Below are 15042 nucleotides of genomic sequence, written 5' to 3'. Positions count from 1 at the left end.
TTTAAAAATAGGACTAACCCACTTATTTTATGAATAAAACAATAGTGTCACAAAATATTAAAGAATATGCCTGCATCCATGGCTAATTCAGAATCCAAACATTTCTTCTCTGAGCTCAATACCCTTGGAGAAGGATTACTGTTTGTAATAATTTCAACATAGCTCATTCCATTCATTATATTTTTTAGATTGTTCTATAAGCTCAAATGTTATTCTTCCTATTTATCTATTATGTCTAAGGAGCCAGGGAGTAGTCCAAGTATTCCCTGGTGGACTTACACAGCTGAAACTTCATCTTCCTTTCATGTGCTAGCCTTCAAATTGCCTCTTTGCCCCAATTTTCCAAGTTAGTTATTTTTTTTCCCATGTGACATGGTGAGTCCCCTAAATATGGCAGCAGTTCTCTTCTGAATTAAGTCCTTTTTTAAAAATTAATTATCCATTTGGAATTTGAACATAATTCTTTGGAAGTATTAAATGGGACTGTCACCATCCTTGTTATACGTACTAAACTATTTCAAGTTAGTATGTTACCTCTACTAGGAATATTTAATTTAGAGATTAATATTTAACTGTGGATTAGATGAACGTTCCTTTTTGAAAGGATTTTGCATGAGCAGATTGAGGAATGATTTGGGACAGGAAAACCTTTTATATGCCCCTAAAATCTTAAACAGTATCGTTTGCTAATCATTGTACTTGTATTCCTTTACCCTAGAACAGGTCAGGCAGCAGAATGAAACCTGATGATCCTGATAAATTTGGTTATTAACTATAAACACCTTATCTATCTTAAATAAAGGAAGAAAAAAGGACTTCAAAGCGTTCAGACCATTTACCAGATATTATTCCAACTAGTGCCAAGGAATTAATCACAAATTATTCTCAATAAATTTATTTCTGTGTGATGCATTACCCCGGAATGTTGTTCATACCACCTCATTACATATCATATCATATTTAAAGAGCTAGAAAATGGAGAGTTTCATATAACTAACATTACTAATATTCCTTTGTTTAAAATATAAAACAGAATTTATTAATTTATACTATATGGATTTACATTTCAAATTATTTTACCTTCCTTTAATATTTTATTCATTGTTCCTACACATAACATTTGCAAGCAACAGTGAAGAAACCTATTGAGCATAAGAATCTAAGGATTATCGGTAAGGTTATCTCATATTCAAATTTTGTTGTAAATTCATTTGACCGAACTCCTTTTCATTCTTTGTTGCCAACTAATTTGCATGGCCTGTAAGAAAAGCTAAACAACTTAAATACTTGTTAATGCTCTTACATTTTGATATGAAATTATAATCTTTAAAACGGTGAACATTTCCAACTTGGAATTTGTATTGTCATGTTCTTTCAAGATACACAGTCAGGTAGTCTTATGCAATAAAATCTTAAACATAAGAAGGTGTCATCCAGACATATAATGCAGGATGATTTCCTTCTCATAAGTTGTTTAGTCTTTATTTGTTATTGGGCTGACATTACTGACATCTGACACTGTTCATTCTTCAGTTTAACAGTGAAAAGCTTCTTAGGAAGAAAAGCCTCTCTCGTCCACTTTAATTCCCTAAAGAGTTTATTCCTTTGGGAAAAATAATTGTGTGGAGCACCTGTGGTGCAAGTGCTAAGGAACTATCAAGCAAAACCCAGCCACAGCTGTGCTGTAATCACTGAAGTGTGCCCAGTGCATAATGGCACATTAGGTAGGCATTGATCTCTGCCAGTTTATGAGGTCTCTTACAGAATCAGGTAGACTTTTGCACTGAAGCCCATGGAGCAGAAATCGCTACTTCTAAACTAATCCATTTTCAAATTACCACCCCATTGTGACTGAAGACCTCACTACAAATCCGCTTATCTGCCTCCAACCACTCAAAGCAAAGGAGAAGCAATCGTTATTTTCCTTTATTTTCTACTCTTTACAAAAAGCTGTTCTCGCCATTCTTAGTCACCTTTAGTGTCACTGCAGCTGTGACGATAAGCATGACAAATGTCAAATGGTGCCTAATTGTCAGTGCTTATTTGGAAGGTAAAATGGGAAAGTAGAATATGTGCTTAGTATGATATATGGTTTAACTAAGATTTGATATAGAAATTGCTGCTATAAATTATAGCTAATTTCATGAATGTATTTAAATAATTTATTCAGATTGCAGCATAGCGATGCCTGACTTTAAAAAAAAAAAAGTCTATCACTACGATATGCAGGGTTTTCTTGATGAAAACCCTGGGTCCCATTTAATTACCTGAGTAGATAAAACTTAAAATACTTGAGATCCTTTATTCTGAAAATGAAGGAAATGCTCAAGAGTTTACTTACTTGAAGGCAATATCATATAAAAATGTGTAGGAAGCATTAAACATACAAATCAGAAATATTCCTTATTTCTTCTCAGCAAACTTTATCACAGAAGGTAGAATTTGTCACTTTGTGATCCACAAAATTTGGTAGTTGCAAAAATGTGTGAATAAATATTGTATAAAATCACAAGATAGAGGTAAAATATTGAGGTACTACAAACTACTATGTATAAAATAGCTACAAAGATATATTGTACAGCACTGGGAATATAGCCAATATTTTATAATAAGTATAATTGGAGTATAACCTTTAAAAATCGTGAATCACTATGTTATACACCTGAAACTTATGTGACTCTATACCTCAATAATAAATAAATAAATAAAAATTTTTAAAAAGAATGTATATAAGTGATATGAAGTTGCATCTCTTTCTATTAGAAAATTGGAATTAGCCATAACAAAGACCTTTGGATGTATTTTAAAAGTCAAAGATTAGTGTATGTTTTGTAGGTTATTTTGTTGTGAAAAATATCTTCCCTGGCTCTCTGAAAGTTTTTTCATGTGGACCAGATAGTAGAGAAATAATCGGTGAATATATTAATGTATGTATGTGAGTATTCATTTACGTATTTCTTGAAGCAAATTATATACAAGTAGTAATTTGAAAGCAGTTCTAGCAGAATTGCAGAATGTCTGTTTACAAATGCATTGGACAAAGCAGTAGTTAAAAAATCTCAGCTTTGGCAGGGTGATGGATGAGGCAGAGAAATAATTATTTCCATGTCTATAATTAAAGCACATATTTTTGAACGTTTCCATCTCAAACATAATCAAAATTCAAACATCTGGGCCAATCACTGCTGTGAAGCATCATCCTTGCGGTTTTATGCACAGTGCCTTGAGCAGTGGACTGACAAAATTACTTATTCAGACCCAGGTCAGGAGCACTTCAGTTTCATGAAAGAATGTCTTCTCAAAGGAGCTGGAGTTGCTTTCTCACAATTGCATGTTGATTTATGTAGATATGTCAGGGCTTCTTTCTGAACATTAATCAATGGTGTTTCTTACATTTCGTGTATGGACTATTTGTGTATGTACAATAACACATTTATAAAGTGTTACTGTACAATGCTACCTACTCCAACCTACCTATTAGTAGGTGGGATGAAAGATAGAAAAATAATTCACAAATTAGTGTAAAAAACCCTAACGATTTTATTTTGGCTTATAATATCTTAATTTTAGAAGTAATATTATTAATCTCTTGATTACCTGTACAAATGGATGGGGAAAAGCCACAGGTCTATAAATTACAAACAATTAATAATCCAAAAAAATATTTCAAGTGCATTCATCTCACTATTTTCCAGAATATCTATGTTTTGTTATAAGTATTTTCAAACAAAATCAACATGTGTTCACCTCAACTAGTGAATATATAAGAAGCTATGTAAGGGGAAAATTTTACATTAAATCACATATATATATATATATATATATATATATATATATATTTTTTTTTTTTTTTGCGGTACATGGGCCTCTCACTGCTGGGGCCTCTCCCGTTGGGGAGCACAGGCACCGGACGCGCAGGCCCAGCGGCCATGGCCCAGGGGCCCAGCCGCTCCGCGGCACGTGGGATCCTCGCGGACCGGGGCATGATCCCGCACCCCCTGCATCGGCAGGCGGACTCTCAACCACTGCGCCACCAGGGAAGCCCCAGGGAAGCCCCTAAATCACCTAGATTAACTCCCTTCCTCATGCCCTGGGCTGCCAAGATCAGCACCAGACTCTTCCACAGCTTTCTTCACACTGATGAACACATACATATGCATATGTATATGTATATACATATATCATATCGATAGAGTTATATATAATCTGTTTTACAAAAAGCATCACAACGTAAACACTGTTTAGCAAAAACGGTTTTTCATGAAACATACATCATGAATAGGCCTCCAGTCAAATGCATAGATCTGACCCGTGCTGTTAATTAACGTGTAATAGTCAATAGTCCAGATTAGAACCGCATTCCTTAACTCTTCCCCAGTAGTGAACATTGGGATACTCTTGGAGGAGTTTTCACTTTTGTCCTTGTTGATTTGCCCTACTTGTTCGTTAGTTGTTATTTTATTAAAATATATGCATTTTCATTTTAGTACCTATTTCTTGATCAGTTTTCATGAATTCATGGCCATTTGGATTCTCTCCAGTAATGAGTAAGCCTACTTCCTGGAACCCTAGAAATCATTGACTTGATTTCTTCTTTTTAATTTTCACCAACTTGATGGAAGAAAAATGGCATCTCATTACTGCTATAGTTGGCAGGTTCCAACTAGTAAGCTTTAGCATCCTTTCATATGCTTGCTGCACATTATAGTCCAGTCTGATATAATTTCCTATTTATATGCTTTGGCCAGTTTTATATTAGGTTATTTGTCTATATTTATCACCATAATTAAATAAATTAAATTCCTATATTCTTCTCATGGGAGTTATATGAAGGCTAAGCAAATGCTGAGAAGTGGGCACCCTGCCATCTTAGCACTTACCATATTTTAATGAAAATTTTACTATATTGCTCCCGTGATGACATTCCTCTGGTTATAGGGCACTTATTTTTATTCCTCTTTTACCAATGATTTATCATAATACCTGAATGCTCTAAATATTCAGGAAATGAATGCTGAACTGGTAAAATGGTGAGAAAAGTACATCTTCAATTAAATTGCCGGATACTTGAGGGAAAGAATCACATCTTGTATTTATGGGTCCCCAAGAGAAAGCTGTTCACACAATACCTCTGAATTAACTGGTTACTCAATCTTTCTTTTCCAGCTTTATTTGATATAACTGACAAATAACATTGGGTAAGTTTAGGGTTTGCAACATGATGATTTGACACACATATGTATAGTGAAATGATTATCACTTATAAAGGTAGTTAACACAGCCCTCACCTCACATTACTCTGTGTGTGTGTGTGTGTGTGTGTGTGTGTGTGAACATTTAAGATCTACTCTCAGCAACTTTCAAGTACACGATAAAGTACTGTTAACTGTAGACACCATGCTGCACATTAGATCCGCGGAACTTTACTCATCTTATAACTGGAAGTTTGTATCCTTTAACCAAATTCTCCTCACTTCCCCCACCCCCAATCCCTAGCAACCACCAATCTACTTTGTTTCAGCTTTTTACAATCCACGTATAAGCGAGATCACACAGTATTTGTCTGTCTGTGTCTGACTTATTTCACTTTTGGTTGCTCAGTCTTGAAACTCTTTTCCCTACCTTCAGAGTTTCTTCTTGGAGTTAAGAATATTTCAACTTCAGGTTTAAATCTGTGAATGGAGAATGCTAGGGGCCCTTCTCGTCTCACTGCTGTGTGTAGGACCTTTGTATAATATTCAGTTTTTAATGTTAATTTTTCTTAGCTTCTTTGCTTTTTGTATCATGTTCAGTCCATGCAAACTTGGCAACTGAGGATTGTGTGGAATTTCAACTAACACATCTCAGATGTGCATGATCGCAGCCTGTGGGATATGAAAGGATTTAATTCAGAAGGCACCTCCATCCAACTTCAGAGTCTAGACTAGCAATTGCTCTAGAATTTATCTATAAGACAATGGTCTCTTGATTCAAAAGACATTAATCAAAATGCTGACAGTATCATTTTGTTGTTAACTGAGTGGCATTAGGTTTGTTATTTTTGTTGGATATTCTTACGTTAAGTGACCAGGCTGTAGAGGTAAAGGTTTTACTTCATTCACGAAACATGAATGGTATCATTTATTTTTTGCTTGAGGCACAGCTTTTCTAAAGAACACAATTCTTAAGGAGGGAAATAACTAAAATGAAGTCCATATGTTTGCAGTAGAAAAAGTGTGTTTATAGATTTCAAAAATTTGTCTTCTATATCTATGCTTTCTATTGACTCTGGTTATTTGGGACAAATCATTGTGCTTTTCTCTCCTCACTTCTTTCATTCTTATACCTAAAAGAATTCTGCAGAATAATTTTTTAAAACTCTTCCTGTTCTAACTTTGTTTTCTTTGGTAAAATGAAGCAACTAGTAAGTAAAGAACTGTAATTAATTCCTTCTGATACTCAAGCCAAAGTTTTAGACATCTTTTTTTTTTTTTTTTTTTTTTTTACTATATAGTGTACCCCTTCTTGGTTGCACTTAAATTTAGGTTATAATCAAGGATTTTTATTACAATTTTGAAAATAAGTCAACAATACATTTAGGATAACTTTGCAAAAGCTTATGATATAATAGTCATTATCATGGTTTGGATTTGATGATTCAAACATGTCCATAAATCCATAAGTGAAAGCCACTTTCATAGGTATTCTCATATTTTACTGAAAGCAGTAAGAAACCATGATAATAATTAAGCAAAATATATAATGTTTAAATATAAGCTCAACTAATCAGATAATACATATATTAACTGAGCAACTACTAGTGAATAAAACAGTAAATAGAGAATCACAATCACTAACTTAATAGAAAATATTACATATAAAAGATAGCATTGAACAAGAAGTTTTAAGCATGACAATACTGTAAAACATTAAGGCTTTTCTTATGGAAGTAGTATTGAGCCGAGATGTGAAAGTTTATACGGAGTTAGCTAGATGAATGGATGAGATTGAAATTAGGCATTTTGGCAGACCAATTGATAAAACCATTTCATGTAGTTTCTTCAAAATAGCCACTTCAACATGTGTATCTTCTTTTTAATTATGAATTCGAGCATGACACTCATCCACTAGTTTAAAAATTGGATGAGATTCATGGTAAGGGATGGATATGTTTTGCATATTACCTGGTAATAGCAATGTGTTTCAATCCATTTGATATCATTGTTTCCTTACCAACTGAATCTATGGCAGAATGGCAGTCTACATAGCAAGTTATAGTTGTCATTGTGTAGAGGGACTTCTTGACTGCTAAACAGGGAAATTTGGGGTGTTCTTAAATAATCGTAGAACTGCAATTGATTTTTCTATTGATGTGACTGATCTTAGATATCCTGGGAATACTTTATGATTAAGCACGCTTTTATTTTATTCATCTTTGTATCCCCATACTCCTTTTGATAGCTTTTTAATCACTATACAAGGAGAATTTAGTATTGTAAGTATTGTTGGGTGAAAAATCTTTTAAATGCCATCATTTAAAAAAATGTATTTTCACTTCAAAATTCCCAACTCCCCCCCACAAAAAAAAATCACAATTTGACAACGTATTTACAGCTTTAACACCATTTCAAATCATGTCAGTTGTTATATTACTCAGTAAGATGGCTTTCTGAATACCGTTTGATATACTTTTTTGAGATTTTTAATAATATTTAGAAAAGCACTACTTAAAATACAGACTGTTAAATAATTTCATCTGAACGTCTCTGCTTTTCTGATTAAAAATTAATTCTATGTTTTGGTCTAAATTTTTTTAACTTCACTTTTAGAAACAAAACACAATTGTGCTTAACAAAGAAAGTTCAAGGAACTTGTGACCACATGTTTAGAATGATGTGGGACAAAATTCCTCAAAAACTTGAGGATCTGAGCCTTAATGTTTATAGTGTTGACTAAAATTAATTGTTCCAGAAACTCCATTCATAATAACTAAGCTACATGGATCTACGTACAACAGTCTACAAATTCAACTAATGTTAATACCTGTTTCTTTTTGCTTATTTCTTCACTTTTCCTTATTTTCAGTTCTGGCTAACTGCTGTTGGTTGAGGTTTCACTAAAGAAGAGTGGAGTGGGATAGTTTCCACAGCAACTGTCTCAGACCTCAGGCAAATCTCTGATGACTCTGGGTAGTACTTCCAGATATAACTTGTTTCAAAGTCCAGTTGTGTCCCAACAGAGATACAGTTTTGATGAAACCCAGATGAGCTTTAACTGTATTTTAGTCTGTACTCCCACTTAAGCTATAGTCAATTATCTATGGTAATAGGAGAACAGAAATAACATGAGTAATGAAATCTGCAGATAATCTCTAAGCATCATTTTAGCCAATAATTTCCAATCCCTCCTCTACTGAATCTCTTAGTAAAATTTCTTAGTATGTATTAGAATGGAGACATGTGAGTTTTCTTCTCTTCATATAATAAAGGTGCCAATAAGTTATAAAATGATTCTCAAGATATGGCCACAAGGGAGGAAAGTGTAATTAATCATTGGTCTAGATATCTGTTCCTGAGAAACTTAGGAAATTCTTTCTTCTGCCTATCAAACCTCTGGAAACACATTACCATCAACCATAATCATATTTAAGTTTACAAATCTATTTACATAATATCTGATTATTTGTTAAGAATATAATATGGGGCTTCCCTGGTGGCGCAGTGGTTGAGAGTCTGCCTGCCGATGCAGGGGACACTGGTTCGTGCCCCGGTCCGGGAAGATCCCACATGCCGTGGAGCGGCTGGGCCCGTGAGCCATGGCCGCTGGGCCTGCGCGTCCGGAGCCTGTGCTCCGCAATGGGAGAGGCCACAACAGTGAGAGGCCCACATACCGCAAAAAAAAAAAAAAAAAAAAAAAAAAAAGAATATAATATGAATTCCAATTAAACCAGGAAGATTAAACATACAAATCCATCTCTTCTCCCTCCCTTAGCCCCAGTAGAGGTATAAGAGGGTTAACAAACAAGGAAACAGAAATATATTCATCCACTAGGACCAAGAGAATGATAAAAATGATCACGGCAACATAAGACTTTAAGGAAATTTAGGGATAAGGAATTTGAATAAACTTGACAAAGTGGAGTTAGAAGACCTCTGAAGAAAAGCAAACCCATTCACTCTAAGGAAACTGGGAGATGATGAGCGCTCAAAGGCATACCTTACCGGGATAAAAATCAGGAGATCAACATTCCCCCCATTTTGCTCCCAAAATATCAACGATCATTTTCAGTATTTTCCCTCTGCCAACTATTGGAGAAATTAAAGAGCACTAAAGAAAGTACCCCACGTATCATCATTTGGTGGTCCACTGCAAAAAGACTGATTTGCTTACCTTTCAATACCAAGTGCAATCTAATGATCCACAGAATACACTCTGATCCCTCCCACCCCGATCCTACCCATACAATGCTTCCAAAAGTGGTTTGATATCTTACCAAGGGACAGCTCAGAATTACCTGACTAAAGAGGAAATCTGACAACATGAATGGAAAACAAAAACCCTCAAAAGAGAAACTGAAAGAACTAGGAGAAAACAAAAACGATGAAAGACATGAAGAACATCACAAAACTGTAATGAACATTTTCCAGAAATAAGAAAATCTATTTAGTTTATTAAAAATAAATAAGCAAACAAACAAGACTATAAGAAAAAAGAAATTGAGAACCAAAAAAGAGCTCTTAGCATTTAAAACTATGGTAACTGGAATAGGAACTATAATACAATGGTCAGAAGACAAAACCAGGAAAAATTCCCACAAAGTATGACAGCAAGAACACAAAATGGAGGAATATAGGTTAAAGAAAATTAATGGATCAATTAAAGCAGTCAAATATCAGATTTTTAGGGCTAACAGAATGAAAAGACAGAAAACTCAGGGAAGAAATACATATTATATATTATATATATTATATATAATTTCTTATATATATTCCACAGATCTATATATATATATCGACAATTATTTTATACATGTATATCAATCTATTTGTATCTATCTGTATTTATATATCTATATATAGACACAAAGGTATAAAGATCTTATATATATCAAGAAAATTTCCCATAACTGAAGGGCATTAGTCTTCAGATTAAAAGGGTCTGCTTAGTGCTTAGAGCAATTATCACAAAATAAAACAAATCCCAAATCTGACATAACTACATGTCAGAATATCAGGGACAAATGTAAGATCCTAAAAGGTTTTCTTTTTCTGGTGGGAAATAGGGGGGATATATGTGACAAAACAACAGAAATCAGATTGCATTAAATGCTCAACTTCAGCATTAATTAAACAAATGACTTGAAAATAAATAGATGCAAATATTAAGCATAGGAATGCTGGGTTGACCATGTTAATATCATCTAAAGTAGACATCAAGGCAAAAGCATCACCAAAGATAAGAAGAAACAGTACATAATGATGAAAGGGGCAATTCAGCAGGAAGACATACTGAGCATCAATGTGTACGAGCTTAAAAAAGAACCATAAAGTACAAGAAGCAATAATTGACAGAACTAGAGGAAGAGAAGAAAATTAAAATTGACTAATCATAGTAAGGGATTTTATTAGAATCACTAGACAAAAATAGATCAGTAAACACATAGTGAATCTAAAATGCAGTATGAAACACATACAGTGGGCCTTAAGACAACTCTCAGTAGATTTTAAATGATTGATATCAGAGTATGTTCTCTAGCCACAATGAAATTAAACATCAATAATAATGAGAGATCTAAAGAAACACAAGTTGATTTATAAATTCAACAAAATCCTAATTAAAATTTCAGGAGGCTTTTTTTGGGGGTGGGTGGGTGTTTTATTGGGAAAGCAAACCACCTAGAAGAACCAAAGAAATTTTAAAATTCAAAATATAGCTGACTTGGTCATCTGATAAAATTTAATTTTAAGACTACAAAAATCGGGCTTCCCTGGTGGGACAGTGGTTAAGAATCCACCTGCCAATGCAAGGGACATGGGTTCGAGCCCTGGTCTGGGAAGATCTCACATGCCACGGAGGAACCAAGCCTGTGCCCCACAACTGCTGAGCCTGAACTCTAGAGCCTGTGAGCCACAACTACTGGGCCCGCATGCCACAATACTGAAGCCTGCACACCTAGAGCCCATGCTCCACAACAAGAGAAGCCACCACAATGAGAAGCCCACACACCGCAACGAAGAGTAGTCCCCCCTCCACAGCTAGAGAAAGCCAATGTGCAGCAATGAAGACCCAATGCAGCCAAAAATAGATAAATAAAATTTAAAAAAAAAGAATACAAAAATCAAGAGTGTGTTATTGGCAAAAGGGTAGACAATGGAGAAAATTAGACAATCCAGAAATAGGTTACTGATTTTTGATGAATTTCCTAAAATAAGTCAATGGAGAAAAACATGTCTTTTCAACATATAGAACAACTAGATGTTGACACGGAATAAAAGGTTAATTTTGACATTTACTTACACTACATGCAAAAATTGACCCAAAATCGGTCATAGTCCTTCAAAACTAAACCAGTAAAATCCCTTAGAAGAAATACTGGAGAAAAAAATGTAACCTTAGGATAAGCAAGATTTAATATCCAACAATCATGAAAGAAGAAAAAAATGATATATTGCACTTGATCCCTACTAAAATTTTTGCTATTGAAAAGAAACTTAAGGAAATGAAAAAGAAATTTACAAAGTGAAGGAAAATATTCACAAAACATATATATCTACAAAAGGACTTGTATCTAGATTATATAAATGCTCTTAAAACTCAAAATTATTAATAAGACAAAAAGCCAATTTAAAAATTTAGCAAAATATTTCAAAAGATATATTAGAAAAGAAGGTATAAACAAATTAAAAGATGTTCAATATCATTAGTTATGAGGGAAATGCAAATTAAAGCCCCACTGAAATACTATTCCATATACATGAAAATGGCTAAAATTAAAAAACTGACAACATGAAGTTTTGCAAGGATGCAGAGCAGGGATCAGCAAACTTTTTGTTTAAAGGACGAGATAGTAAATATTTTAAGCTTTGAGGGCCATATGGTTTGTGTCACAATTACTTAATTCTGCTTTTGTAACATGAAAGCAGCTCATTCATAATCAAATGAGTGTGGCTATGTTCCACTACAACTTTTTTTTTTCTTTAAATAGTATACGTATTTTAAAGAAATTAGAAGAAATTTACAATCATCCAGATATTTACCAAAGTTTGATGCTATTTATTTTCTCCTAAAGTGCCAAATTCCTATCTGGTATCATTTCTGTTCAATCTGAAGGACTTTTTTTAGCAATCCTTGAAGTACAGGTCTGCCAACAATGAATTTTCTTACTTATCTTTTATTTCAAAATATCTTCATTTTGCCTCCCACATTACATATTTTCATTGTATACAGAATTCTGGGTTGAAATTTACTTTTTTTAACATCTTTATTGGAGTATAATTGCTTTACAATGGTGTGTTAGTTTTTGCTTTATAACAAAGTGAATCAGTTATACATATACATATGTCGCCATAACTCTTCCCTCTTGCATCTCCCTCCCTCCCACCCTCCCTATCCCACCTCTCTAGGTGGTCACAAAGCACCAAGCTGATCTCCCTGTGGTATGCAGCTGCTTCCCACTAGCTATTTTACATTTGGTAGTGTATATATGTCCATGCCACTCTCTCACTTTGTCTCAGCTTACCCTTCCCCCTCCCCACATCCTCAAGTCCATTCCCTAGTAGGTCTGTGTCTTTATTCCCGTCTTGCCCCTAGGTTCTTCAGAACTCTTTTTTTTTTATTCCATATATGTGTGCTAGCATACAGTATTTATTTTTCTCTTTCTGACTTACTTCACTCTGTATGACAGACTCTAGGTCCATCTACCTCACTACAAATAACTCAATTTCGCTTCTTTTTATGGCTGAGTAATATTCCATTGTACATATGTGCCACATCTTCTTTATCCATTCATCTGTCAATGGACACTTAGGTTACTTCCATGTCCTGGCTATTGTAAATAGAGCTGCACTGAACATTGCGGTACATGACTCTTTTTGAATTATGGTTTTCTCAGGGTATATGCCCAGTAGTGGGATTGCTGGGTTGTATGGTGGTTCTATTTTTAGTTTTCTAAGGAACCTCCATACTGTTCTCCATAGTGGCTGTATCAATTTACGTTCCCACCAACAGTGCAAGAGGGTTCCCTTTTCTCCACACCCTCTCCTCCACTACAACTTTATAAGTACAGCTGAATTTGGCTCAAGAACTATAGTTTGCAGACCCATGACACAGAGCAATGGGAATTCTCATATGCTGATCAGGTGAGCGCCAAATGGTACAACCACTCTGGAAAACTGTTTGTCATTTCTTAAAAAATTAAACATACACCTACCAAATAACTCTGATATTCCAATCCTCCATGTTTTTCCAGGAGAAATGAAAACACAGTCCACACAAAGGCTTGCACACAAATGCTCAGAGAAAATTAATTAAGAAAAGTCAAAAGTTAAAGACAACTAAATATCCACCATCAAGTGAATAAACAAATGTGTATCCCTTAATGGAATACTGTCCAGCAATAAAAATAAATGAACTCCGGATACAAACAAGTAAATCTCTAAACCATTATGCTAAGTAAAAAAAAATACACACAAATATGTATACTTATTTCGTATAAAATGCAAACTAATGCATAGTACGAAAAAAGTAAAAGGTCACAAGGAATCTTGTCAGGGTGGAGAAATACTGTATGCTTTGCTTGTGGGGGTGGTTTCATGGGTGTACAGCAATGTCAAAACTCATAGAATTGAGCCCTCTAAACCGGGTGCAGTTTCTATTACCTAAATTATCCCCTCAGTAAAGTTAGTAAGGGAAAAATAAACTGACAGAGAGCCTTCACCCAAAGAAGTTGTACACATCTCAAAGAGTTTAACAGAGACAAAGGTTCTATGCAGAATTTTGCCATATATATATACATATATATAGTCAAATATTTATATATATTTAGACATATATTTATATATATATATGTAGACACATATAGAGAGACATATATTTAACCAGCCATAAAATTCCATTCCCCCAAAAAGGGTTGTTCCTTGAGGTAGTGTAGTACATATGTCTTTCTCTTATTACCCAATCTTTTTTTGCTCAATTATTTCCACCCACTGACAGACTTCTCTTTTTGAAAGAAGAGAATGTCACCTCTTTATTTTGTTCACACAAATATCAATTGCAGTTGAAGACAACGCTGATAAATAATGGAAACTGTCAACAGACAATCCCAAAATGAATAAGGAAGAAAATCCAGCAAAAGCAGTATTTTGGAAGCAAGATATGATGATATAAAGGAAAGAACTGTAGAATGAGAGCTTGGAGTTTATGTTCTTAGTCTCTGTAATTTGTATTAAATTTTTCTTGGCCTTGGTTTCCTTATGTAAACAATAAAATGATCTCCTAAGTCCCTGCAGGCTCAGAAATTCTGTGGACCTAAAATCATTTAGCACAGATTATCAAAGACAAGAAAAAAACAAATCACAGTTTAGGGAAAGAAGGAATTATTAGCCAGAAAAATAAATGACTCAGTCTGAATCTGAAGCAGACTTTGTGTAAACATGCAGACAATGAAGTTTTTTTTAAAGAGGTAGGTAACATTCCTCTCCTACTCATGGCCACTCTGATCCCACCATCACTGAGTGCAGAGGAAGGTAGGCATGTACTAGATTCCCTCAGGAGGCAAGCCATGCCTCTAAGCATTCCTTCTGACTCTCTGGGCACTAATATGTGGCCAGGGTAATGAGGTAAGAGCTTCCTAGTTGCCCAGGTCACCAAGATTCTTGTCACTACAACTAAGTAGGAGCTCAGTTCCTGCATGATTTTCTTAGCTCACCTTTCTCTTTTTCTTTAAAAAATGTCTCAGGACTTCTCTGATAAGGAAAAAATATTTTAATTCCTTGAAAAATCTTAGAAGTGAATATTGAATATTATTAAATATTGAAATATTATTCAATATTAAATATTGAAATA

The sequence above is a fragment of the Orcinus orca genome, chromosome 9 (genome assembly GCF_937001465.1).
Source record: "Orcinus orca chromosome 9, mOrcOrc1.1, whole genome shotgun sequence".
Classification (NCBI taxonomy): domain Eukaryota; kingdom Metazoa; phylum Chordata; class Mammalia; order Artiodactyla; family Delphinidae; genus Orcinus; species Orcinus orca.
The sequence above is the reverse complement of the archived record's forward strand: the minus strand, read 5'-3'. Positions refer to the sequence as shown.